This window comes from Pantherophis guttatus, chromosome 11 (assembly GCF_059756535.1).
Source record: "Pantherophis guttatus breed Tessera chromosome 11, ASM5975653v1, whole genome shotgun sequence".
NCBI classification, from domain to species: domain Eukaryota; kingdom Metazoa; phylum Chordata; class Lepidosauria; order Squamata; family Colubridae; genus Pantherophis; species Pantherophis guttatus.
Window position 1 is genome coordinate 1,066,330 of NC_142073.1, and position 27,075 is coordinate 1,093,404.

The 27,075-nt window shown below is 54.8% G+C and overlaps 1 protein-coding gene across 4 annotated transcripts in view; it reads left to right on the forward strand.

The window, feature by feature from the left end:
- CBFA2T3 (CBFA2/RUNX1 partner transcriptional co-repressor 3) overlaps positions 1-27,075 on the forward strand; it is a 58,229-nt gene that overhangs the window by 1,078 nt on the left and 30,076 nt on the right. The window contains exon 1 of one of the 4 annotated variants that reach the window (XM_034426629.3): positions 15,480-16,312. The exons of 2 other annotated variants lie outside the window; for them this stretch is intronic. The gene's annotated coding sequence lies outside the window, so the exon portion shown is untranslated. Of the gene's footprint in view, positions 1-15,479; positions 16,313-27,075 lie in introns of those variants that run through there. One more of the 4 variants, XM_087877052.1, reaches the window with a different exon arrangement.

Here is a 27,075-nt window from a genome sequence, read left to right on the forward strand (position 1 = left end):
TGAGGGATCTCCGAAGGAGGCTGTTGTTGACCCCCTTCATGAGGGGGGGGGGTCATGGTATCTGGGCAAGGGTGAAATCCATTTTTTTCCCTACCAGTTCTGTGGCATGGCTTGGTGGGCATGGCAGGGGAAGGATACTGCAAAATCTCCATTCCCTCCCCTCCTAGGGGGAAGGATATTTCAAAATTTCCATTCCCACCCCACTGGGGCCAGCCAGAGGTGGTATTTGCCGGTTCTCTGAACTACTCAAATTTTCCGCTACCTTTCCCTCTAAGACAGAGATGTCCAACCTTGGCCTCTCTAAGACTTGCGGACTTCAACTTCCAGAATTCTGTTCTAAGATGCTTAATCCACCTAGCAGTTCCCTGATCTCTCTGTACGAATGGGAACCATTGCCCCCCCCCTCCTTTAAGTGTCAATTGGACTTATCCTTGGTCTCTGCAGGTCGAGTCCTGGAGAAAGTGGGCCAGGTACTGCACTGAAATCTGGATGTTTGCTGTATTCGAATTCTAAAGTGGGTGCCTCCCCTCTCAAGAAATCCTGGGAAGTTACCCAAAGCATAATAAAGGTTGCATGCATGCAAGAAAAAGGGAAGGGAAGTGCTGCTGTGTGCTTTTGACCTTCTGCTGCCCCAGTGGCAATGCTACCTGTTGGAGCAGAGGCTGCAAGTGCCACGCCAGGGGAAAACGGGCAGAGAGCAAATACCCAGCTGTGAGCTGCTTTAACAAGCTTAAGTTGGCCGCTCTTTCTTTCTCTGTCCCCAGGCCAGATCTCAGGGGCAGCCTGGCTGGGTGAGGCTGGCAGTGTAGCCTAACCCTGCCTGGAAACAGGATCTCAGTGGCGGCCTTCCTCTGGGCAGCCCTGGCCCTCTCTCCTTGACCTGCCAGGGCAGCCCTTTCCCAGGCTGTGACCCAAGGGAAGGTCAAGTGACATCCTTCTCTGGTGGAAAGAAGCCAGCCCTTCCCCTTCTGCATCGCCCGCCCCCCCACTTGCCTTTCCAGCCCATTGTTCACAGGCGGAGAATTTGGCCCGCTGCCTTGGCGCTGCTGCGCCCTGCCTAGTCTCATTTGCCAGCAGCCCAAGAGGGTGGCTGTTCCCCAGCATGGCAGAGCTGCCCGCTCGGAAGAGCAGCTGGGTGGGAGCTGCGGAGAGGCACAGCCGGGCTCCTGGGTGTCCATCTGCTTCTTCAACAAGGTGGCCACCAGGCCTGGCTTTGCAGCTGGCTTCCTAAGGGAAATTGCTCGTGGGCACAAGCGGGCAGCAGGAGGAGCAGCAGGCTGTGCCAGCCACGGTCTCTTTGGAGAGGGAAGTGTTGTGTAAAGCATCACATGGGGGGGGGGTTGTTGCAGAGGCTCTTGCCTTGTGACAAGCCAGCCATTGTTGCTGTAAACCATGGCTTAGCATGTCGCCCAGAGTTGAAATGAAGGGGCCCTGGTGCTCTCTGAGCTTGGTTGTTTTCTTGCAGACGTTTCATTAGCCAAACTAGGTTACCCCATCAGTGTGTTACCTAGTTTGGGTAATGAAACATCTGCAAGAAAGCAGCCAAGCTCAGAGAGCACCAGGGACCCTTCACGATGCCCAGAGCCAAACAGGGGCTTGGAGGCCAGGGGTAAATATATAAACCGGGTATAACCTGACCTGAGGATTTGCCACTTAGCTGCCCTGGTTACAGAATGAAAGGGAGCCCGTGCGGGTCAGAGGCTGGAAAAGGGCCGATCCAGGCCACGCACAATCCTGCTCCTTGAGGCGGCTCTTTTGGCCCACAACAGCTTTGTGGCTGCCTTGGAAAGGGCCGTGTGGGGATTGGCAACGCAGCTGAATGGCTGAGGAACAGCCCTGAGGAGCTTCACCCAGGAGACGCCATCCTGGCCCAAGTGGGAGACCTCAATTCTCCTTCCCAGCAGCTGGCAGACTTGGGTGAGATGCAGGAGACGGTCGCCCTATTTCCTGCCCTTCTCTCCCCCCCCCCCGTGGCTTTAATGCCCGTGCAGTTGTGTTTATGCAAAGGCTTGCCAAGAGCTTCCATGGCTCTGTGTGTGCGTGAGAGAGAGAGAGAGATCTGTTTAAGAGACGCACAGCTCCTCCAGCGACCTGGGTGAGTGGGGATTTCTCCCCCTTTCTTTGCAAAAACACGAGGGGGGAGGGGATTAATTCAGGAAGGGGAACTGTGGTGTCTGGACAGGTGCAGGTTCTGACAGTTTTGAATAGTTGCCAGCCAGCCCTCTGAAATCCTCCACACATCTGCTCTCATCAGTTGGACAACAGATGGGCCCTGCTTTTAATATTTTTGGATTCGGTTAGATTTAGGAGCTGATGTGAACTGATTGCAGAGCGCAGGTGTGGAAAACACAAGCTGCTTTGCAGGCAGGAAGTGCGGGTCAGGCCTTGGCAAGGCTGGGCGAGGACCCCTTGTCCGCCTCTGGGAAATGGGGGAGGGGGAGGGCAGGCAAGAGGAAACCGGCGGCTCCAGCCTTTTTCACACGCGACTCGGGTTTCCGATTATTTTTAGTTAGTTGTTGGAGTGTCTACAGCCAGGGGTGGGGGGTGGGGAGCGCCAGCGTGGTAGCTCCTGGCAAAAATGCCAGAGCACCAGCTGCGAGAGGAGAGGAGGGGTCGCGTGAGAGAATTGGGGTTAAGGAGAAAAGCAGGGAAAGGGTTTTGCCAGGTGGAGGAGAAGGGCTGCAGGCGAAAGAGATCCGGCTGAAGGGCTAAGCTGGGGCGTCAGCAATGTCAAAAATATCGGCCCCCAATCCCGCGAAAAGACCCCGGCCCCCTTTCCACAGCATGCTGGTGCTAGCGGCGCCTGGCTCCTCCTCCCTCCCGTTCGCCAGCCAGGCGGCCTGTTGGGGAGCAGCCCGGCAAATGCAGGGGGTCCCCGCGAGCCCTCGGCCCCAAGTCTGCAGGCGGCGTGGCCAGCTGGACCCCCAGCCCCCCGAGCCTCCGCCCTCCTCCTGCTGGTGGCAGACGCGGCTTTGGGCTTCGCGACCCGTCGGATTAAGGCCGGGCCAAGCGGCGCCCTCGGAGAGTTCTAAGCTCCGGCTGCAAACTTCCCCGCTGGCTCGCAGGGCTCCCGGGGCTTTGGCGGCCGAGCCTGCTAGCCCCCGCCAGCCCTCCTGCCTCTCGGTTAAGCCTTGCCTCCCCCCTGCCCCGCCCGGCATGAACTCAGCAGCAGCCGCAGCAGCGGGAGGCCCATCTGGGCATCCCTGGCGGCGGAGGGAAAGGAGAGCAGGCGGGGACCTTCCCTCCCCACTGCTCCTTCTCTGCTCCTCCTCATCATGACATTCCCCTGCAAGGCTGCCTCTGGCCTCCTGCCCTCCTCCAAACCCTGCTTGGGATATCTGGACATCCCAGGGCTCTTAAGCCAAAGAGTATTCCCACTGGCCTTTAAGTCCCCGGGGAAAGGGTCAGAGGGGCAAGATAGTGGCCATCACAATGAGACTTTGAGTCCTTGCCATGGTCATGGCTGCCATCTTGACTTTTTTGACCATACCCTGAGGGTATTCTGAGGCTGCCCAGGTGCCCCTGAGTTTCCTCCTCCTCCTCCTCCTCTTTTCCCCCAACTGGCATCCCAAACTTTCCGCATCTTTGCCAAGGCTGCCCAGCTGGTCTGCCCCAGGGCAGTGCCCCCCATTCCACTGGAATGGAGACCACCCCAATCTCCCACCGGCCAGGGCCTGCCTGGCTCCCTTTCCCAGCCCCTCCCCACCCTGCCAATTGATCCTCCACCTTAGCCCCCACGTGCCTCTTGTGTGTCATAGATTCGTTGGAGCGGCTGCTGGGGGCTGATATGGAAATTGCATCGCCCGGGCAATCTGGAGCTGTTCACGGCCGTTGGGGGAGATAAGCAGGTGCTTATTCACCAGCAGAGCAGCTGCAGATGACTCCCATCCTGGTGAAAAACTACTTGAGGTTGGGCTCTGGCGATGGCAAGGGCGATAGGCGAGGGAGGGGGGCGACGGGTGTGGGGAGGGCTCCTCTGCACCTCCATGTTGCTTGCTCACTCCTTCAGCTTTTATTTTCTTCCCTCCCTCCTATCTCCTCCTCTCCCACACTTGCTCCTTCTGTCTCCTGCCTTATCTCCTACTCCATGCCTTCCTTTGATTGCTTTCCCTCCTCCAGAAGGAATAATTTATTTGAATGCCTCCTTTTTTTTCTGTTGATGGCTTTCTGGCTCCTTTCTCCCCTCCCCCACCTCATTTTCAAGGGGATGTTTGTCCCTCCTTGGCATGATAGGATGATGGCAGATGGCAGGGCAGGGGAGCAGCAGCCCCAATCCTGCAGGGGGCAGACTCCCCCCCCCCGGCCCTTTTGCAGAGATGGTCCCTGTTTCTGTGCATGATTCCCCCCACCTACCCAGAAAGCCCAGAAGAGGGTTGGAGTCCACACATCACAGTTAAGCCAGAAGGTGGTTTCTTAGCCTTGAGCTCAGGGAGCTGTGTGAAGCCAGCCCAAATTTGCTTGCTGCACAAACTGCCCAACTGTATCTCAGTCAACCAGCTTCACGGCTAAGCAGACCACGGGCAATAGGCTCCCCTTTGGGGGAAAACTCCAGCTGGGTGACCTCGTGGCACGGGGGGGGGGGGGGGCTGCGGTGAAAGTCTGCATGCTTCCCCTCATTTCCAAAAAGCCCCTCGTGTGCGCCTGCTTTTTTCTTGAATTTCCCCAGGGAGGAAAAAGCATTAGGGGGTTGCTGTCCTGATGCAGCTGTGCAGTTTTCTGGGCAAGGGAAGGCCCTGATCAACCGGTCCTTGGTGAGAAGGTTCAGTTGGGCAGGGACTGGCTGCTTGGCCATATGAAGGATCTCGGATCCCACCCTGTCCCCTCCAGGAAGCAGCTGGATCTCAGGAAGGCTGCCCTGGCCAAGAATGAGAGGCAGGCAGGCAGGCCTTATCGTCATGACCAAGCCAGGCTGAGGTTTCAAGCAGGTCCCTGGCTGGAGCAGTGATTGAAGGAGTGGCGAAAGAGTTTTATCTGAGGGAGCCAGAAGGCTCAGTCCGATAAATAACGCATCAAGCATAAACGCATCAAGCCGGAAGGATGAGAAGTGTCACATTCACACTTGCCTTTACGCAACTGCCCACTGGGGGGCTGTTTTGGATGCCGGGCTGGGGCCAACCAGACTCAGCTGAACATTTCCCAGGACAAGCAGAGACTCTGGCAATGAGCTGTCCACCTTGAAGCCTTCTCGCAGACCCCAAGAGACCCTCACTCTCTTTCCCACGTCCTTGGAATGTCTCCCTGCTGAAACATCTGGAGAGCTTAGAAGCAACTTGTTCTCCTCCTGATCTCAGCAGGGAGAAGAACGACAGAAAAATCACAGCTGTTGCCTTGAGATGGATGTTGGGGTCCACGGCTCTCATCCCTGTGGGCTTTCTCTTGGCCCTACCCTTGTTCACCCAAGTTGGCACCTGTTTCAGCAGGGCAGGTGGGGGTTGCCCGAGAACACCTGTGCTATGCATGCCAATCTGGGCCACCTGCAGCACTTCAATAAGCAAAGGATGGGAGGGGACTATCCCTCCAGATTTCAGGGGCGGCTGCCAGAGAAACAGAGGGTGCCAAAGAGATCCTTTGTACACACAAGCAGAGAAGGATTCCAGATTTAGGGCATCTCTGCCCACATTATGGTCAAGGCTGTGTATGGGCCTGCACATAGCAGGGCCAAACCATGCCAAGGTCACCTCCTGTGGGCAGAGCCTCTTCAGTGCCAAAGGAATTTGCTAGGCTTTTAAACCACACTGTGTTGCTTAGCATGTGGTGGGAATCTAACTCCTTGCCCTGCAGTCAACGCAAACCAGGATTTTCCCCAGAGGAGTCTAAGGGTTACCAAAAAGGCAGCAGTTGTCCAACCCTTAGATCTGACAAAACTCCCCAAATTGAATAGTTTAAAGTAGCCAGAAAAAAATAGATTCTTGGTGGAAAGCAAATAGTTCTTCTGGAGAGTCATGGAGACTCCCGTTGCCTGTTCAGGCCTAGAAAAGGGACCTTCAGGGTCTTCTAGTCCAACCCCCAGGCCATTCCAGACAAACGGCTGTCCAATCTCTTCTTGAAAACCTCCAGTGTTGGAGCACCCACAGCATCTGGAGGCAAGTCGTTCCACTGATCAATTGTTCTCACGGTCAGGTTTTTTTCCCTTAGTTCCAGGTTGTTCCTCTCCTTGATTAGCTTCCCCTCCAGATTAGATCCCCTCTGAAAGACTGTAGATGGACCGAAAGGCTCAGCCTGCTTCAGAAGGCAGGAGCAGAGCCACCTTCTCCATAGGGCCTGAGGTGGGGTGGAAGAGGATGTGAGAACCGGGGCAGTTTCTCTGAACCCACAGTGGGGTTTTCCGTTATTCTACGTGCAACTGAAGGGGCTCCCTTCTTGTTCACAGTGAAACTAGAGGGGATGGTGGAGGGGGGAATCCCCAACCCAAAATAACAGGCTGGGCATACGCTATGGATGCAGTGTGATGACGTTCCGTGCAGTGGACTCACTGGAGCATGCGAAAAGGGCCCCCGAAGGCAGGAGGCCCAAGCAGGTGTTGGGCCTCCCCCTCGGCATGCAGATCAAGGCTGCAGGTGTGGGGAGGAGCAGTTCTGCTCTGGAGCTTCCAGCTGCTGTTGGGGCTTCCAGTTCTGCTATGGGGCTTCTTGATTTCCTGCTGTTCCTGAGGATCCTGCCTGCCTACCTTCCCTTGGCACATATCAGGGTGGGGGTGGGGTGGATTGTCCTGGGTGCTACCAGGGTGAGGATGGCAGAAGAGGCCCTGCAACCCGTCTGCTTGTTTCCACCAGAAGCTAAAAGGACAGGGGGACCTCCATTGGGAGCTGCCACAAAGCCATTCCGGTTAGAGTACCAGGGCTTGGTGCTGCAAATGCTCAGGGGCACCCTTCGCCTTGGCTTCCGAGAGTCAGAAGAAGCACTGCCCAGAAGGGGCTTTCTGCCCTGCCCTTCCATCAGCTCCCCCCCCAAGAACGTCAGGGCAGCTCCCATGCTCAGTTCTACCACCCCAGTCTGGGGTGCAAAAGGGAGGGAGGGAGGGAGGGGCAGTCACGTTGAACCACAAGCAACGACACAACTTTTCACTTCTCTCTCTCTCTCTCAGTCCCCCCCACAGTCCCTGCCCAGGAGACATTTTTGTGGGAAGGCAGCCAGTTGCTAAGGGCAGACTTTGGCCCTCGCAGAAGAGGCTGGAGGGAGGCAAGGCTCAGCTCGCCAGAGGGGAGGAAAAGTAGCTTTTGCACCAATGCCCGTCAAGTCCTCCTCCATGCCCTCCTGAGAGCAGAAGATGCCACCTCCCTGTGGGTGACCTGGCCCAGGTGCAGGCCTGCCTTCCATGTTTGGGGAAGTACAAAGGAAATTGGCCAGGAAGGGCAACTGGGCCCCGGGCGGAGCTGAGCTGGGCCATTGACACAGATGGTTCCTGTGGGGGAGAGCCAGCCCCCTCCTTCAGCACCACTGCAGCTCTCTCTCTGGGGCAGAAGCACAACAGGCCGAGTGTTTAGGATGAGATGTTGAAGTCAGCCACTTCTTGGCATCCTAAAGGGACATCCAGGAGGGGACGTGCAGCTGGACGGCCGATGCTTCAGGGCTGCGCATAGTAAGAGAACTGGAGAAGGGCCACCGTCCTCTCTGCAAGTCGGCATCCTCAGGGCCCTGGCAGAAGAGCTGGAAGGAGGCTGGCCTTGGAAGGCCCCCCACTTCCTTCGGAAACTCAAGCTGGTGACCCCGATTTAAGAGAATGCCAATCACCCTCTGCACCAGGCCAGACTTGTCCTCCGTTTAGACCTGGAGCTGAGCCCACGGGTGGTTAAGTCATCGTTAAACAGATCGACATGATGCGTGAACTAGATCACGCAGCACAAAGGCGGGACTATCTGGAAGCCGTGAAGACCCTAAGCAGGGCAAGGGAGGCCTGGCGGGGAAAAGGTGGGATTCACCAATTGCGTAATTTGCTGAAGAATTCTGCTGGGGTCCTCAGCGGAGGGTTGGTCTACCTTCTTGCCCCCTCCCTTTGCTGTGGGGCAGAGAGCCTGTTATCTGCCTGCGCACTGGTGCAGGCAGGGTGGGACTGGGAAAGGGAAGCGGATTCTGGCAGGGCAGGGCAGGCCCTGTGCCTCCGATAACAAAGCCCTGTTTTTAGCTTGGGAACTTGGAAAGGAGGCAGGTGGCCAAGGCCAGGCCGAGCTGTTGGCCGCCTGCCCACAAGGCGTCTCTTCTGTTCCATTCACAAAAGTGGAGACTTGGGACAAACAATGGCCTCTGACTTCGGATTAACATTTCAAGGACATCCCCCCCCCCAAATAACCCTGGCTAAGGCTTGAGATTTGTCAAGATATTCACAACATTGGCCTAAAGAGGCTTCTACTCCCGTATCACAACCAGTTGGCAGCAGGGCTGATGCCCACTTGATTCTCCTTCATGTGCCAAGCAAACTCTGCCTGGGTTCAGACGTTAGGCCAAGCAAACCGCAGTGAATGGATTCACCCTGATCTGCTTTAAGCATGATTGGTTGACCAAGATACATTCAAATCCTCTGCCAACAGGGTCCCTTAACGCCATGGAGCCAACCCGTGTGTAATACTGGCTAGGTAGCAGTCTACTCTCTGCCTGAACACCCCCCCCCTCTGTACACTGGCTTTGCAGCACGTTGCTCTTCACGTTGGGAGGCTATTCTTAAGGTTGAGATGGAATCTGTTTTCTTGTAAGTAAAGACGGTTCCCTGGTGCTCTGTGCTCCAGACAAGATAGGGTCAGCCTTGACCTCGCTCTGCTTGATGCTCCTTCAGAGGGTTGATGTGTCTCCTCCTCTCCAAGGGCTGCTTTTGAAGCTCTGCGGTATCATTTTCAAGCCTCCCTGGTTCAGCTCATACAGCGCACTAAGCCAGAACCAAGCCATCACATGATGGCTTAGCCTGTTAGGTCAAGCCAGGTGTTGTTAGGAATCAATCAAGGTATTGGCTGTCTCTGCAGAAGGTCTCCTCTCAGCCCCGCCAATTTCAGGGTGGTGTTCACACAACAAACAATAATAGAGTTGGTTTAACCATGGTTTGTGGAAGAAACCACAACCGAACACTTTGCCCAACCTCTGAAGCTGCAAAGAAAGAACCCACATGAAGGTCCAGCATGACCTCTGCCCTTTTCCTGTAGAACCCCAGCACAGGAGCAGCTGGGGGAGCTTCGAGAGGCCAACACCCCCCCCAAAACAAGGCCGCCCTTTCTCTCTCCCCCTCCCCTCCCCTCCCCTCCCCTCCCCCTCCAGCACACACTTTTCTCAAGAACCAGCAAAACAGAGACTTCCTGCCTGCCTGCAGATGTCACCCAGCCGGATGCAGCTGCAAGTGGCGATAACTCCGAGCAGAAGGGAGCTGCCTCCTTCCTTAGACCACTGGCTGCCTCCAAAGCCCTTATCTCCTCCGCACATTCCAGCCTGAATTAAAAGCCTTGGGAAGGGAGAGCTCTCCTGCCTCAAATGAAATTAAAAGGCTGCAACATGCCCTCTGCAGCCCGGCTCCTGGGATTAGCTGGGATTTAGACGCCGAGATTAAGACAAACACATCCAGGCCTCAATGGGGGAAGCGCGTTGCCGCCTGAATACCAATTGCTCACCTAGGGCAGGGGAGCAGGAGGCTGCGCGCATGTGTGTAGCGGGGTAGGAGGAGGGCGTCGAGTCGGCTGCCTTCACTCACGGCAGCTGGGTCCGGCAGGTGGGTTGCACTCCACACGCACATTTGAGCCCAGCCGAGGGAGCAGCTGGAGGGCTTCCTCTGAATTGCCCCAAACAGCTTTTCCATATCGGGACCTTGCAGGTGGAGGAGAAACAGAGGATGCTCCAGTTCCCACCCAGCTTCCTTCCCCGCAGGGTTGGGCCCTCTCTTGTCATCAAACACCACCGAAGGATGTGACGGAGATGCTGGTGTGAATTGGTGCCAAGGACTCACAGTACTGGAGGCCTCTTTCCCACATCACCTCCAGATCTAGAAGCTTCTGCAGATGTTTCCCTAAACATGGCGCCTTAAGGCACTAACTCACTAACTTAACTATTGTGCTAAACCACGTTATGGCTTAGCACAATATCTGAAGCAGTCCAAGCCCAGCTGTCCACCAGAGCTGCTCTTTCAGCCATCTCCTACTTGGGGCAGGACCAGAGCTCCAGCGGAAGCTTCCTGGAATTGAAGCAGTTTGGATTCTCCCCTGTGGATGCCCCAAGTCCGGCAGGCAGACTTGATCCGACCGTCTTTCCCCTCCAAGAATTTGCATGCCAGTTGGGGTGGGGGGGCTCCAGAGGTTACAAGCAGAGGACTCAAAAAACTGTGCCCTCCTCAGCTCCACTGCATCCCTTCCCAACTGTTGGGGCAGCTTTCCAGAGACTGTGGGGGCTGCTGCAAGGCCAGATGTGCTTCCACAGGTCCACTCCAGAGCCTCTGCTAGGCTTACAAGGCCAGGCTTGATCTACTTCCAGATGCTTTGAACCTTTCAGATGAAAAGTTTCCCAGAATCCATACCTGGACCTGCAGCTTTTGTCTGTATAGATCTGTTGATCTATGCAAGGGATGCGCCAAACCTGGCAACTTTTAAGCCTTGTGAACTTCAACTCCCAGAATTCCTCAGCCAGCCATGCTGAGGAATTGAAATCCTCTAAATGTTGCCAAATTAAACTAAATGACCCCCGTTCTACTGTATGAGAGGAGCAGCTGGGGCAGCTCTGATGCTCCTCAGAAAGTATGAACTCAGCCCCCCAGATGTTGGGGGAAACTGATGGGGAAAGAGCTTAGCTGGTGGGAGCAAGGATGGATGCTGGGAAGCAGAAGCCAAAAGCATCCACTGGGTATCATTCTCGGTGTCTGGTTCATTGCCCCAAAGACTCTGGGTTGAGGTGGGTGGAAGAAATTAAACAAATAAAAAAACAAATTGAATACATCTTCACTCTAGCCCAGGGATGGTGAACCTTTTTGGCACCGAGTGCCCAAACTGGAACATGCGTGCATGTACGCGCATCAGAGCGCCAGAAACCTGAAGACCAGCTGGGGTTTCTGGCACATGCATGTGCAAACGCTAGCTGGTCTTTGCGCGCGCCTGAGCACCGGAAACCCGAAGACCAGCTGGCTAGGGTGCGCATGCCGATTTTTTTGACCATTTTTTGGCTGTTTTCTGGGCCATTTTCAGGCCGTTTTTTGGGCCATTTTTGCCCTGAAAATGGCTGGAAAACAGTCTGGTTTTTGGCTGTTTTCCGGTGCTCTGGTGCCCACAAAGACCAGCTGGCTGGCATGCCAGAAACCAGAAGAGCAGCTGGCGAGAGCGCGTGTGCCCAGAGAGAGGGCTTTGCATGCCACCTCTGGCCCGCATGCCATAGGTTCACCATCCCAGCTCTAGCTGATCATGGCTGTACCGCTAACCCTCAGCCCTTAAATGAGGAGAGCTACGCAGACCAGCCCCCCTGGACAGGTGACGGAGTTAGCCCAACCGGTCCAGGGGAAGTGAGGGCCGTTTTGCCTCAAGAACTGAGTTCACGTCCGTTTGGAAAGGCCGTCAGCATCGCCTCAGCTTTGAAGCAGGGGGGATAATTGGCTGGTCCCTACTCCCTGGACTCCAGATTTCCCTCTCTCCTGCTGCTTCTCCAGTCGCTTCTTCCATTGCTTTTCAGCGGGTTAGGGATCAAAGATTGCTTGCCTGGACCTCACCACTCAATTCCAGGGAGCCTCTGCTCCAGGGAGCTGTCTCTGGAGCTCTGGTCCAGCCCCAAGTAGGAGACGATCTTAGTGCAGGCAGCGGGGACTGCAAACTCCCCCATGTTTTTCTCCCCCAAGGGTTGCTGGCCATCAAAGCCAGCACGAGAGATTGCCCTTGCGATTGTTCCTATTTTCTTTCCAGAGTAATGGAAGAGCGTCCAAGAATGCATTAGGGCCCCACAAAGAACATTTCTCCCCCGGGTGAATCAACTCCTCTCTAACCCTCTGGGAACCCACGGTTCACGAAGGCTGAGAAAGGCTCACACTGAGAAAGGCAGGCAGGCAGGCAAGGAGAAGGGTGCCGAGTCCCTGCTTTTTAAAAAGCTTTCCCAATCTCACCAGCTTGTAGCTGCAGAAAGCAGCAGGGAGCTCATGAAATCGGGGACTCTTAAAATTTTGTGCTCCCCGGCTCTTCAGCGGCCAAAGCAGCCACTCAAACCTGGAGGTCCTTAGTGGTCCTGCCTCATCCCCAGCGAGAGGCAGCCTTTCCCAACCGGGGGCCACTGCCAAGAAGGCCTCGAGGGCTCGGTGAGGATGGAGGGAAAGTGTTGTTCGCACTGAAAGCTTTTTCTCCACCCTGGTTCTGGGAAGATGCCATGGAGGAGGAGGAGAACATCTCGTTCTGCTAGCTTTGCAGCTTTGCCTTGGAGCATTTCTTTGCCCTCATTGGCCTGAAGCACACTGGAGTCGTAGAAAGAGCACAAAGTGATACAGGAAGTCCTCGATTTATAACAGTTTGCCTGGTGACTGTTTGAAGTTACAACAGCACTGGAACAAGTGACCCATGGCTGTTTTTCACATGGCCGTCGCAGTATCCCCCCAGTTACTTGGCAACAGGCTCATATTTATGACAGGAGGCCTGGTGATCCCCCTTTGCAACCTTCTGACAAGCAAAGTCAATGGGGAAGCCAGATTCACTTAACAGCCCTGTTACCAACTGCAGGGATACATTAACAACTCTGGCAAGAAAAGCCATAAAATGGGACAAAATTTATTTACCTTGCTTAGTCTTGCTTAGCAACAGAAAATTTGGGCTCGGCTGTGGTTGTAAGTCAAGGACTACTTTTATGCTTCTGGTGCACTGTAGGGACCTGAAGCCCACCCCTCCAGTAAGAGGGTGTTGCTGGCAGGGTCTGAGCCCATGTTTTTCAACCTTGGCCACTTGAAGATGGGTGGATCTGGCTGGCTGGGGAATTTTGGGAATTGAAGTCCACCCATCTTCAAGTGGGCAAGGTTGAAAAACATGGCCCTGTATGAGATCTTGCACTGCCCCCCAAATGGCATCGTTGTTGGTTACGGAAATCTGGGAATGGAAGTCCCCAGGGCTTCAAATGGCCAAGGCTGAGAAAGCCCGCTCTCAGGGCATGTTGGAACGCTTTTGGATGAGGCCCAGCTGCCAATCATCCAGGGACCGGGTCTGCCCGGCCTCCCCGCTTCCCTCCTGAGCTCCACTGCAGGGGCTCCTGGGAAGGCGGCTTGTCGTCCTCTTGCACAATGTAACTGCTTGGCAAGCAAAAAAGCCTGTCATTCCCCCCCTCGGCTAAAAGCTGCGGTTAGATTGCAATTGCACTGAAGTGGTGTGTCTTGCATTTAACATTCCTATGCAGCTCGCAGAACAAAACCAGCGACAACAGACCCTTATTTCTCCCAGTGGTAAATTATGACTTCAATAGGCTGAAATTACGCCCTGCGTGCAGAAATCAGGGGGAAGAAAGACCTGGGCCATCCACACTGACATTCTGGGGGTACCGGGGGGTGGGGTGGGGGAGGGAGCCTGTAAACCTCTCCTTAACCAGGACTGTGGGACAATGCCAGTTTTGTGGAGGTTCATCTGGGACACAGCCAGGGACTTCCACCCCAGGTGATGCCGTGTGGTGGGGCAGGTGACGCTGGGGAGCCTGGGAAAGACAGACCCAAATCTCTCTGGCTAACATCGTGTCAGGAGGGGCTGCTTTTCTGCACTTGATCAAGCTCTTTTGTCATCCTTTGCCCACTCGAGGCAGCTGACAGTGTGGCGGGAGACTTCTGTATCCAGAGATATCGATTGCGAGACAAGCCACTTGCTCCTTCGCACGACAATATGGGGTGCCCTGCCCCCCACTCTCTTTCCTCAGTGCAATCAGACCCACACCTATCGGAGCTATGCAAGCCGTGGAGGGGGATGCCCCCAGCTGCTGCTTCCAGCGCTTGGGGAAATGAGAAGGTCCGCCCGGTTTTATCTACTGCCGAGCAGCATCACAACTGCTTTCCAATGACCAGCAGTGGCCAGTGATAAAGTGCTTGTCATTTGAGCCCTGGGCCTCGTCTGCCAAGCCCTCCTTGGCCGGCCCCGCTGGGCCCAATGGGGAGCCATGCACCGAGGCCTCTGGCAGGACAGGCTTGCCCACCAGCTGCTGCTTGATCTGCTGTTGGGCAGGTCTCAAAGGGAAACCGAGGCAGCATTTCACACCTTGCTATACCCCAATGACGACTGGAGGGATATTTTATATGGAGGGAGGGAAGGAGGGCGATGGTGTGAAACTATAGTACGTGATTAGTATCTGATCCTTCCTTATGTCTACCTAAAAATGGAGTTAGTGGTCAATTTGAGTTGGGATGCAGTTTGATTGACAGGTCCTGTCAGGAGCATGAAGAAATCCCACCTTTGCACCGGGCACAAGAAGGGGTGTTAGGATGCGAACCCCAGCAGAGTGATCCTGACAGACAAGGCTGCAGCCAAGAACCTCTAAGGAAACTGGACTTATTTTCTTTATATATCCAACTGCCCATCTGGCTCAGGGAGTTTGCCATCTCTCCCGCACTCGGAGGTCACTTGTCCACGGGGCCAAGGTGCCCTTGATGCTCAGTCAATGTTATCTGGGCCAAGGGCAGCTCAGCCAGCCTTCTGTGGCCAATCGGAGACATCTGGAGGCTCACCCACACGGAGGGGAAGGGGGGAGGGTGTCCTCCCCAGGGATCTGCTGGCTGGCATTCAGGAAGAAGCAGGCAGCTACAAGTTGGGGGAGGGGGGTCTGATTTTCTTCAAGTTTACTCATCCCTTTAAATCCAAGCTATTGATAGCATCGATGGATGGCATCAAATGTACTTTAGCTCTGAATTGTTTAAAGAAGTCCTTCATCCACCCTCCCATCCATGGTCCTGGATCTTAGAGACAGAGCAAAACTTCTCATCCCCACGTCTTCCAGCCCCATCATCCCCTTCCCTAGCTTGGTCAGACCCCGAGCTAGATTCGGCAACAAAGGACTGACCCCGAGAGGACCCCCCCTCAACGCCCTCCCCCGTCAACGACAGGACCAACTGGAAAATGGCTCTCTCCGTTGGGGATGCCCATGGGCGCCCTTCCTTCTGCCTGGGACGCGGGTTTCTGAGCCTACACCGAGTGTTTTTTATGGCCTGAGAGTAAATGCAGCCAACTCGAAGCTGGCTTAGCTAACGGGGGCTAAAGGGAGCCCGACCCAGCACAGGCGGGCGTAGGGCCGGATTTGACCTCGCAGCCTCCGGAGAACTGAGTTAGTCCGAGCGGGAAAGCGGGCAGAGAGCGGGCGCCCCCAGCCAGGCAGCCCAGCGGCGTCGGGGGAAGAGCGGAGCCCCCGGCCCGCCGCCAGGAAAGAGGCCGAGCGGCGCGGCGCTGTCACCGGGTCCCTGGAGCGGGGGTGGGGGGGGCGCATCTGGGGCGGGGGGAGGGGCGGGGCGGGCCGTCGTTGCGGCGGGGGTGGAGCGCCCCCTGCCGGGAGCGAGAACCGCCGCGCGCCTCCCGCCCCGCCAAGCCAGCTGTCGGTGCCGCCGCCGCCAGGGCTGCATCCGAGCAGGCTCCGCTCCGCACAGCGCCGGCAGCCGCCAACCGAGGCAGGCAGGCAGGCGGGCGGGCGGGCGAGCTGGGGGCCGCCGCCGCCGCCTCTCCGAGCAGCCGCCCGATCCCCGGCTCAGCGCCGCCTGCCAGAGCCAGCCAGGCTGCGGCCGGGAGGCAGCCGAGGGCGGCGGGGGCTTGGCCGGCCGGCCGCTCCGCCAGCGGCGCGGGACCCCCTTTCGGAGCCAGCCTCGCGGAGCCTCGCCGGGCCGAGCGAGGCGGGGACGGCGCGGAGGCTGCCCTCGCCAGATGGCCCGCCGGAGGGCCGAGCGGAGGAGGCGGAGGCGGCGGAGGCTGCAGTAGCAGCGAGCACCCGGGAAGCCCCGCAGCCGTCGAGGAAGGTCGCCGCCGCCGCCGCCGCCGCCGCCGCGACTGGGAGGCGGGGGGCGCCTGAAGCGGCCGCGCAGATGCCCCGTCCCGCCGCAGCGGGGCTTCTGCCCGGGCAGGCGGGCGGCGGCGCCGGCGGAGGGGGCGAGGGCAGCGGCAGGTGAAGGAGCCCCGCGCGCTGGGCAGCGCCACAAACCAAAGAGCGGCCAGAGCCCCGGCGCTTGGCCGTTGCTGCGCTCCGCTGTCGGGCCAGGGAGGAAGGCTGCGGGGCCGGGGAGCCGCCGAGGCAGCGAGCCGACAAAGCGGACCCGCCGCCCGCTGGGCCCTTCGGCTCTCGCCGGGACTTGGAACGCTCCACTCGGCCGCCGCTTGTGGATTACCCGCCGCCGCTTCTTGGAGAGTTACCTCGCCCTGCCAGCGGTCCCCGGACGGTAAGTGTCCCGGTCGCCTCCCTCCGGGCTCGGGAGGTCCGGCGCCCCCAGCAGCAGCGCCAGGGTCGGCCCCCTCCTCGAAGCTTCCCCGGGAGGGCGAGCTCCACTTCCGAACAAAGGCGGGAGCCTCGCGCGCCCTCCGCACGGACGGCTTCGGACAACGGAGCGGCCCCGGAGCGAGGCAGGCAGAGCCCGCTGCAGCCGGTGGCGGGTTGTCTTCCCCCCTCCCGCTCCCGGATGGCCGTTGTCCCGAGGACGGCCGGAGCCTCGACGGGCTGCTGGCTTCGCTTCCCAAAGCGCCTTTCTCGGTGCTTGCGGCGTGGTAGAAGACCCTGCCTGCCCGCCCCACACCCGCCCTTTCTTTGCGGTCTCCGGGCTCCCGGCAAGGCGGCGCCGTCCAGCGGGGGATTGCCGCCCGGGCGCAAAGCTGTCTCCAAGCGCGCATTCTGAGCGGAGCGCCGGGAGCGCTGTTAGGGGCCAGCTGAAGAGTAGCCAGGAACGTGGAGGGACCCCACCTGTCCGGGAAAGACACCTCCGATGGCTCGCCTTTGTCTGCCCCTCTGCGACGCCACCTCCCACCCGGAGGGGCCGGATAGAAGAATTTTTCATGGCTCCCCCCAATCCAGGGAGATCCGGGGAGGCTTTCTGGGGACCTTCAAGGGTCTGGTTGGGGGATGAGACAGTGAGAAGGTAGGGTGGACCTCCTCCTCGGGAGGCTCTTGGGGCTCTTCTGCTTCTCCCTGAGCAAGTCAGCCAGGTCTGAGGGAGAGGGTCCCACCAGCCAGCTTAACTCCAAAGCAAAACTGCTTCCTTCAGCTGAGCCTCTGCTGAAGTCAGCTTTCTTTGGGGAAGGGTCCCACTAGGAGGTGGAGGGCACAGGGGCTTTTTTGCAGAAGGGAAGGAAGCCACAGGCACCCACAATCAACAGAGGTTGGTGCCTTTGGGTTTAAATTTTGGGCTGTTCCGACCCCCCCTCCCGCCCGCCACGGGATCTTTGGCTGTTCTCTTGGTCTTAGCTGACAAGTCAAGCAGCCACCCGTTCCTGCCCCACAGCTTTGCTCCCCCTAAGAGATATGCTGGCAGTTGTCCCACTGAGCAGCCTTCGGCCCCTGCTCCAACTCTGCTTATTTCGGGAGATGTTTGTGCCTGCAACTACAGACCTGTTTACCAAGCTAGAATTGCTGGGCTTCTAAAACAGGTGAAGTCCCAACGGACAGATCAGAGACTGGCTTTGTGTGGTGTGAGAACTCGGCCCTTGACCGAAACCTTGACCGGCCTGGTTAATAGCCAGGCGCTCTACTCCTCTGAAGGGGGATCCCATTCACGTCTGTGGTGGTCCCGCTAGCAACTTTCCAATGAGGTTGGCTTATTTGGCTGGCGTCCTGCTCTTTTGGGAGCTGCTGATCCCGGTCAAGCCCAGAGCGTAATTTTCAGGAGAGGAGCAGCTGTCCCGGGGAGGCTACCCGGCCAAGGGGTGCTAAGAACCGGGCTTTTGTGATGCCTTTCCCGGGCCAAGCCAGGCTCTGAGGGGAGTTGCAACAGCTGATTCGATGTGCCTTCGCTTCCTCCTGTCGGTGCCTGGATTCACCTGGGGACACTTGGGTGCAAGCGCCTTGCCTTCTCAGGCGACTTCTCGTGGTCTTCCTCTAAAGCCCCGGACCACCCCTCATTTCAGAAACCAGGCACGAGCTGGGTGAGCAGCGTTGATGAAAAAAATCTATTGAGTGTGAGCAAGATAGACCTTTGCGATTAAGGCTTGGCAGGAGTCATAAATCAATTTGCTACGGGTGGGGAGGGGCTGGTGAGCGGGTGTGTGGTGGGTCCCACACTTCCCTGTCTTTCCTTCCCAGAGAGGGCAGCTCTGGGGCTCCTGCCTGGTGGAATGGCTCCTCTCCGACCCCCAAATCCCAGGTGAACAGATTGGCCGGGGCTCCTAACAGAGGCAAATGGGTGGGGGGAGACAAATTCCCTTTGCCCATGCTCAGAGGGGCCTTTTTCTTCATTATTCTCACTTTGGGTGCACCTCAGCTGAGTCTTTCTGATGGTAAAGCATCCGGGAGACCCACAGAAGAGCTTTGACTGAAAAATCGGTGGCCTTGTGTCGACAGGGGGGAATGAAGCAATGAGTTAAAATCTGGTCATCGGTGTGTTTGTGAGGAAATGGTTGTGGATTTGTGGAGGACACCTGTGTACAACCTCAGACACCCTTAGAGCCAGTCTGACCTCATGGTGAAGACACCAGGCTAGAAACCAGGAGGCAGTGAGTTCTAGTCTCACCTGAGGTATGAAAGCCAGCTGAGTGAGTCTGGGCTAATCACTTGCTCTCAGCTCAGCCTACCTCACAGGGTGGTTGTTGTGAGGAAAAATAGGAGGAGGAAGTTGTGATGGATATGTTTGCCGTCTTGGGTTGTTTATAAAAATAATAAAGGCGAAATTAATTAATTAATTTCCTGCACTGAAATCAACAGGCTCCTTCATCCCGTTGACCAACCGGACTTCAGCATCACTATTTTGATCCGGATGGAAAGCTGTGAATGTTGTTTAATTAGGGACAGCAAAGGAAGGATGCAAATAGTGTCAATAAATTCCAACAAGAAGTTTGTGGTGTCTCCATGAACCTGAATTGCAGTTCCTGGGCTTTTATGGGATGTCGTGCTGTGTTGATCCCAGGATTTCCAACCACATTTGCAAAACATTTGGCTTAGTTGGGAGGGACTACGTGCCCCCCCCCCGGATGCTAGGCTGACAGGTCCACTGTCGATGGGTTGGCAGATCCCAAAGTGGACGAGTGACCGTCAGCGGCAGGAATGGACAGAAGGGATTCACCCTAAATTAGGGGAGGGGGGGAACTGGCCCAAAGTCACCCTGCTGTCTTTTATGGCTAAGGGGGGACCCTGTTTCTTGCCTGGTGCCTTCCCCACTAAGACCAAACTGGCTCTTTTAAATGCAGTTTGTTTTTCTTGAATTAGGAGCTGGGTGTTCTTAAGTCTCCGCAGCGTTTCACCCAGCAGTGCTCATCCAGTGCATCTCTTCTCCCTGATTTCTTTTGGCCCGTGGAGGTGAGGGTGGCCCCAGAAGGACCGTGAACACCCAGGGCTCTGGTTCTTCACCAGGCCTTGGTCTCTTACGGGCACTGAGACTCATCCTGGCACTTTGACAGCATCTTGGCTTTCCAAGCAGATGGAGAAGCTGGGGCTGCAATCTAACGGAGTGGAGCGCTTTTTGCTGGGGGAGGAAGCAAGAGACGGAGGTCCTGGTGTGTGAAACAGGATTTGCCTGGGAATCTGTGCCCTCCTGTCGTGTGCAGTTCCTCTAAAAACAGCGTGGATTGCTTTTCAATGCAAGGTTTAAACCAGGGATGTCCAGTCTTTAAGACCTGTGGACTTCAACTCCCAGAATTCCCCAGCCAGAGTTGAAGTCCACAAATCTTAAAATTGCCAAGGTTGGACACCCCTGTTTTAGGCTTTAAAGCTTGGCCGGAGGTTGATAGCATTGGAGATAGCTTTGTTAATAGCAACCATTCGCAAACGAGAGAGCTTCAGAAAAGGTATTTACTCACGTGAGCAGAAGTGAAGAAGAATAAGAGAGGAAGGAGAGGGGAAAACTTTGCTTAAAGTTTTGGATGGAATTCCTGGGGAAAGGCTTATGACGTTTATGATCATTTATAATTTTCTGCCCTATCAGCTACTTTCCTGAGGTGTCCCCAAATTCCTAGGCTTTTCCTTGCATGGGAATTTTGGGAGATGTAGTGATAGACCTACTGGATGTGTGTATTCATGATAGTTGAGCTTCCCAGGGGCCTGTGATTGCAATATGCAACTTTCCCAGCCAGCTTCTGACAAGCAAAGTCAGTGGGGAAAGACAGATTCCCTAATGACCTCATGTTTCACTTAACAATTGTGGTGATTTGCTTAAAAATTGTAGCAAAACGAAGTTGTGAAATTGCACGACTCTCTTAAGAACAGCCTCGCTCAGCCATGGAAAACCTGCTCCCAACTGTGGTCGTATATCGAGGATTACCTGTACTGCAAACAATCATAAGTTGTTCCTCCCTGGACAGGTGCTCTCAAATTCTCTGCAGTGGGCAGGAAAGGGCAGAACTGTGTTCAAATAGCACCCCAAACTGTGGCTTGTTTGCTAAGGAATTGTCGAATAAACCACAATGCATATACACAAAATTCACTTTATTGCTTCGGACGTGTGTGAAGTCAGGGGGTTGAGAAACTAGCTAAGCTTATCTGGATTGTAACCAAACCAAGGACAAGTGTGGTTGCCTCTGAGAAGCCATGTCCCTGGTCCTGCCTTCAGCCTCGTCCCCACCCCCACCTCCTGGAAGCAGCCCGGCCTTTCTCCTTTCCGTGTCCCCTGGCCAAGCAGGGAACCAACCGGGTGCGGTTTGGGCCGTGGCAAAGCCAAGACAGAGTCGCTGGAGAAACGGACACACAGGCTTCTTGCTCAGAACCTGATTTTGAAAGGAGAACTTTGCTTTGGCTCACTGACCTGGTTGGCCTTGGAGCAGGGAAAGGACTAAAATGTAGGACACCCGGCTGCAGCCAGGAGTGTGGGAAGGGTGTGGCGGGTGGCATTTTGGAGACACAACGGGAGGCAGAGCCCTGCTTGGCTTGGAACTAAGTGCCTTCCGCCTGCGGACATTCTCCAGACTGATCTGGGAACTCCCGGCTGAAAAGGTCTTTTGGAACCTGGCCTGTCTCTCGGGCCTTGGGCTGCAGGGGAGGCTTGGTGGGGGGGGGGGCTGCCTGAGTTGTTCCTTTTCTCTGTTTCATCGTCAGGCAGCCTCGTATAGGATGTGATCAGCCAATCAATTCCCAAAGGAGGACTCCCTGTGGCTCCTGCCCAGGGAAAGGCATTGCTTGGGCGTGTGAATGGAGCCACTCTGAATTTGTCCTTAACTTGGGCTGTGCGTGTTAGGAGAACTCTGTCACGCTGCTTGGTAAAACCTGGTGTGCGATTGCAAACCCCTTCAAGGGTGGCATCCTCCATGGACCAGGGCTGAGACAAGGTGCTTACAGGATCCTCACGCCTGGCTTGGGCACCTCCATTATGTTCCTCCATGGGTCTCTGGCTCCATGAGGACTAGTAGCTGGCCTCTTCCTAGATAGAAGCCAAGGACCTACACTTCCCTCCCTGTGGACTTTGCTGTTTCACTGGGGAGATGGTCTGCCCCAGGAGTCTCCCCCCCACCACAACAGCCTCCTTGATGGCTCAGAGCTATCGGTGGGGCCTATTTGGGGCCCTGCAGCTTCTCCGAGGGCCAGGCAGGACATCGCTCTTGGCAGCCCAGGAGGATGCTTGTGTGCCCAAGTGCCCCACGGCCTTAAAGAGGAAGGCTTGAAGCTGTATCCTCATCAGGGCAAAAGTCTCCCTTTACCTGGGCACAACCAACAAGATGGTGGAGCCGGCTGCATCTCCTGGAGATGCAAAGGTCCAGCTGCTCATCCTCAGTCCATCCAGCCAGGCTCTCGGCTGCCGGAAGCCAAGATGCACGATTTGCACAACATGAGCACCTCTTAGTGGGTTGGAGAGCAAGTGGCACACAGAACGAGGCCCTGGCTTTGTTAGCCGTCACAGCCGGTTGAGAGAGGCGGGGGTGGGGGGGAGCCTGTTGGGGTCCTAGTGCTGACGCAGCCCCTCCTGCTTAGATCAGGGCTGGGTGGGCAACTGGAGGCAGCATGCTCTGACTTCTCTTCTCCTGGTTGTTCCGGGATGCAAGGGCAGCGGGTGGGGGGGGGAGGCAGGTCCTGGGAGAGGCCAGCCAACAGGACCGAGAAGCCCCCCTCCCCCCCATCCCCTGGAAAAATGATTTCTCCACTCTGAGCCACATACTGTGTTCCCCCCCCCCCCAACTATCCATTTCAGCCCTTGGCTGATTTGGAGTCTCTCTTGAGGTGATGGAGGGCAGGGGGCAGATGAGTAAAACCCACTCGGGGGTCCAAGCTGTGCCTTTGGGATCGAACTGCTTCAGAAGTCCAAATCACCAAGAGCTTCTGGGAGTTTGTTCCTCTGAGAGAGGGGTGGGGGGAAGAGCTAGGAAGTGGAGGGAGATTTGGTTCCTATGAATGTCCTACACATCGCTGGTTGGGGAATTCTGGGAGTTGAAGTCCACAGGTCTTAAAGTTGCTAAGGTTGGGCACCCCTGCTATAGGTGCAGGGAAATGAGTCTCTCCGTGTTTGTGTGTACAGGGGCGCCTCTTACACCCCCTCGCCATCCAAAGACCACCTTTTCTTCCTGATGTTCTTTGTGACCCCTGAAGCGGATTTTTTGGGTGCAGGAAAGTGCAAGGAGGTTGGCAAAGCTTGACTTTCCAAGCAGGTGGCACAAAGGTCCTTTTTACCCCAGTTAGCAATTGCTATGGCAATGTCCTAGTCTTGCTTTCTCTGCCTCCCCCAGCTCCGCTTCTTATACTCAGCCCAGCTTGCTCCATCTGCTCGCTTGGAATCGTTCCCACCGCCGGGAAGCAGGCAGGAAGAGGAGAGAGGGGAACCCAGTCCCCCCCAGAGCTGAAAACGGCGAGTGTGTTATGTGCTCTCTGTATGTGCTCGAGATGAGGGCTAGGATGGCCTCCTTTGAGCGGGCCTGGGAAATCCACCCCCCCCCACACACACAAGCAGCTGTATGATCTTTAAAGGTAGACTGCCTTGGAGTTTGCAGCCTCTCTGGCTCCTTTAAAAAGGTAAAGGTTTCCCTTGCACACATGTGCTAGTTGTTCCTGACTCTAGGGGGCGGTGCTCATCTCCGCTTCAAAGCCGAAGAGCCAGCGCTGTCCGAAGACATCTCTGTGGTCTGTGGCTGGCATGACTAAACGCCATGGAATGCTTTTACCTTCTCAGCAAAGGTGGTCCCTATTTTTCTACTTGCATTTTTTACGTGCTTTCGAACTGCTAGGTTGGCAGAAGCTGGGACAAGTCACGGGAGCTCACCCCTGTTACGTGGCAGTAGGGATTCGAACCACTGAACTGCCGACCTTTCTGATCGACAAGCTCAGCGTCTTATATTTATATCTTATATTTATATCTTATATTTATATTTATTATACTCCTTTATAGATTGCCTTTTTCCTCTTCTTTCTCAGTTGGTCTCCAAGCTTTACAATTGCCAAAAAAAGAGAGAAAGAGAGAAAAACAGTATTCCTTCTCCTATTTTCTCTGCTTGTGGGTTACTCAAGGTTGCCACTGCCAACTGGGCAGGCCAATACACGGATGAAACAAGCGAGCATCCAAAGATATACATAAATAGGGGGATCTGAGTCCATTTTCTCTTCTTGCTATTCCCCATTTCCTTTGTATAAACAAATACAGGGTCTGCATCCACACAGCACAGTTAAGAGGTCTGGAAAAGTCCCAGGAGCTGCATTGCCCAGATAAGGGGAACAGGAGTGGGGGGTGAAGGGGGGTGTTAATGGTGGCTGGCATGAAGAAATTCTGGCTGTGGCTGGTGGATTATGGGGTGAGGCTCTGGATGATGGGTGATGTGCCTTAGGCGAGCACAGGCAGGCAGACGTTCCTAGGAAGGCAAAGATGGAGGAGCTGCCAAGGGCTTTGGGCAGGCGATGAGGGTCTCGTGGTCTGGCAGAGCTCAGGAGTAACTGAGTGCTACTGCCTGGCATTGCCAATAGCTGGGCATCCACCTCCCAGCACCTCCCAGGTGGACAGATCAGCCGTGCAGGAAAATGCCTGGAAATCGGTCAGAATGACTGGGGTTGATCTGCAGGAACTAAGCAGGGCTGACCCCGGATATTCTGTAGATGGGGGACTCTGGGAAATCCCCGCCTGGGATGCCACTTCCATGGCGACGTGTCCATGAGGTCCCCGTGCATCAGGTTCAACTGGAGGAGAAGCTGCCTTTCTGCAGCAGCTTCTGAACTTCCAGATTGGGAGCAGAATTTCCACTGCTAAGCAAAGCTAAGGGAGTTGCGCCTGGTTCCACACTCATTTTGGCCTCGGTTGTTAAGCGAATCCGGCTTTCCATTGACTTTGCTGGTGGGAAGATGACTGAGAAGGTCACAAAAGCCCCTCGGGATGCTGCAACGGTTGTGCTGGTTACCAAGTGCCCAAATTTTGATCACATGACCATGAGGATGCTGCAATGGTTGTAAATGCGAGGACTGGTCATAAGCGACTCTTTTTTTTAGTGCCGTTGTAGCTTCAAATGGCTGCTAAACCATTGTTGTCAGCCGAGGGCTTCCTGTACCTCAGTTGAGATCTTGGGTCATTTGAGGTGGGAAACAAGAACCTCCCACGGGGGCAGCAAGTCAAGCCCTGTTCAGTGGAAGCAGAGTTTTCTGAGCATCTGCCAAGTGCTCTCTCCCTGCAGGGCCCAAGGATGGCAGGGAGCCCCCCACCCCTCAATCCATCAGGGGCTGGGCACGTCCTAGACCAGAGCCAAGAGCAAACTGGTTTCTCTGGGCATGCCAGGAGGTGGGGGGGAGGCTCCTTTTGCGTGCCTACTTCCCTTATTCCCATGCCATCCTTGCTGCTGCCTGTATGTAATTAACAGAGTAATTAAAAACAGGATGAGTTAATTGGTATTCATTTATGTGGCAGATGTTTTTAATTGAGATACGAAACAATTTACCTGTTTATATAAACAATAGTGAACGAAGGCTTGTAAAATAGAGGGGTTCCTTTCCCCTCAGCTTCCGGGTCCAGCAGAATCGACATGAATTCCCAGTTCCCCTCCCCAAGTCCGAAGGGGGTTCAGGGAGAAGTCCCTGGGGGTCATGGGGCCCAGGTTGGGCCCTCAGCCAGTGCCTCGTATCCAAGCTGTTTTCCCAGTTCCTTTGCCTCTGCTGGAACTCTTTATACACCTGGGCAAGTGGCAGAAGCTTGTGGGGTCCCTTAGGCCAGGGGTGGAGAAGATTTGCCAGGAAGGCATCTGAGCATAGCAGTAGCTCCAGGTTGAATTGTGGAAAGCTCTGTGAGTTTACAGACATTTTATTACCCAACTAGGGAATGTCTTTTTTTTTTTAATTTTTCAAAAACACAAACAAAACAAAACATAAAAACATACAATTCTAGACAGTGTATTAGTCGGTGACATTTTTGTGCTCCTCCTCTCTTCAATTTATCACTAAACATGCTAGCTTATTTCCAAAAATTTCAACATCCATTTATATCATAATTATTTCCAATTCTTATTCTCTATCCATCGGTAAAATAAATCCCATATCAAATAGTATCGTCTATCTTCCTGCTCTCTTATTTCAAATGTTAATTTACTCATTTCAGCACATTCTATCATTTTCTTAATAATTTCTTCATCATTAGGTAACTTTTCTCTTTTCCAGTTTTTAGCAAATACAATTCTAGCTGCTGTCAAGAGATTCACAATTAAATATTGCAGTTCTTTATTATATATAAAGAACTATATAATATAGGGAATGTCTTAACTCAGATGGCACTGATGATGTTCCCTAGTTGGGTAACTAAACATCTGTAAATTAACCAGCAAGCTCAATGAGCATCAAGGACTCCCCAGTCTTAACTAGATTATTTAAAGGTTTATCAATCAACTACCTTTGCACCAGGTATGAGAGTTGGTTAATGCTTGGGTAGATTTCTGTAGCAATGGGTGTTGTCTGAATCTCTCCTGTGGTTCATTTCTGGTTCAGTATCTGCTATGAACCCAGGAGATAGATCAGGGTATTGTGTGTGTGTGAACACAGCTGGTGTTTCACACCTGTCTTTTTCTACCATGTGGAGAGGCCTGTCCTGCACAAGGGCAGCCCTGAGAAGCTTGTTGTAAGTTGGAGAATTTGCCATTTGCACCAAGACAAGCACGTTCTCTAGAGAGAGCCTGGCAAGACAGGCAGTTGCTTAACTCCACTGACCAGCAGAAGGAGAGAGGGAGGGAGAGGGAGAAGATGGGATACAGGTTTTCCATCAGTCACAAATACATATTTGTGAGAACTTCTGTATAAAACAGGGTGGCATCGGGAGGCTGAGTAGAGACGTACCCATGAAGTTGGAGTGTTTGAGAAGCTATTCACAACATGGCCCTTTGTGAAAAAACACACTTGGAAAATTGAGGTGGATCCTCCCAACTTTGTGCAGACTGATGGGCTGAACTTGAGTAACAGAATAACAGAGTTGGGAGGGATCTTGGAGATCTTCTAGTCCAACCCGCAGCTCAGCCAGGAAATCCTCTATACCATTTCAGACAAATGGTTGTCCAGCAGCTTCTTGAAAAACTCCAGTGAGGGAGTACCCAGGACTTCATCCCACTGATTAATTGTTCTAACTGTCAAGAAATTTCTCCTTAGTTATAGGGATGCTTCTCTCCTTCCCATCCATTGTTACTTGGTTTAGAAGTGTGGTGTGGTAACAATCATCCTTGGTTGCTCAGAAGATGCTTTCTGATAGATGGATAGCTGGAGAAATAGATGGTTTATGGAAGGAAGATTAGGGTTTCTGCAGTGTAATGCACTTTAAATCGGTCACTTTACATTCCCTGGCAGTGCAGCCCCTTAGGCTGCTTGGCCTCCTTTTTCTTCCTGGCGTTCATGAAGTCATCTAAGCTTGAGGTCATCTTCTCTTCAAGTGGGCAGCCTGAACTGAGCCGGTTGTAGGCAGGCCAGACTAAAATTAGGCATGCAGATATGTCTTTGCCCTTTAGTGGCAGGATTTAACAGTCCAAAGACATGCCTGGATGGGGAGGGGACGGCAATGATTAGGAGCACACCAGCCTTGGTAGTGATGGTGGGTTTCTCTCCCCCCCTCGCTGAGGTCCTGGGGAAGGGAAACAG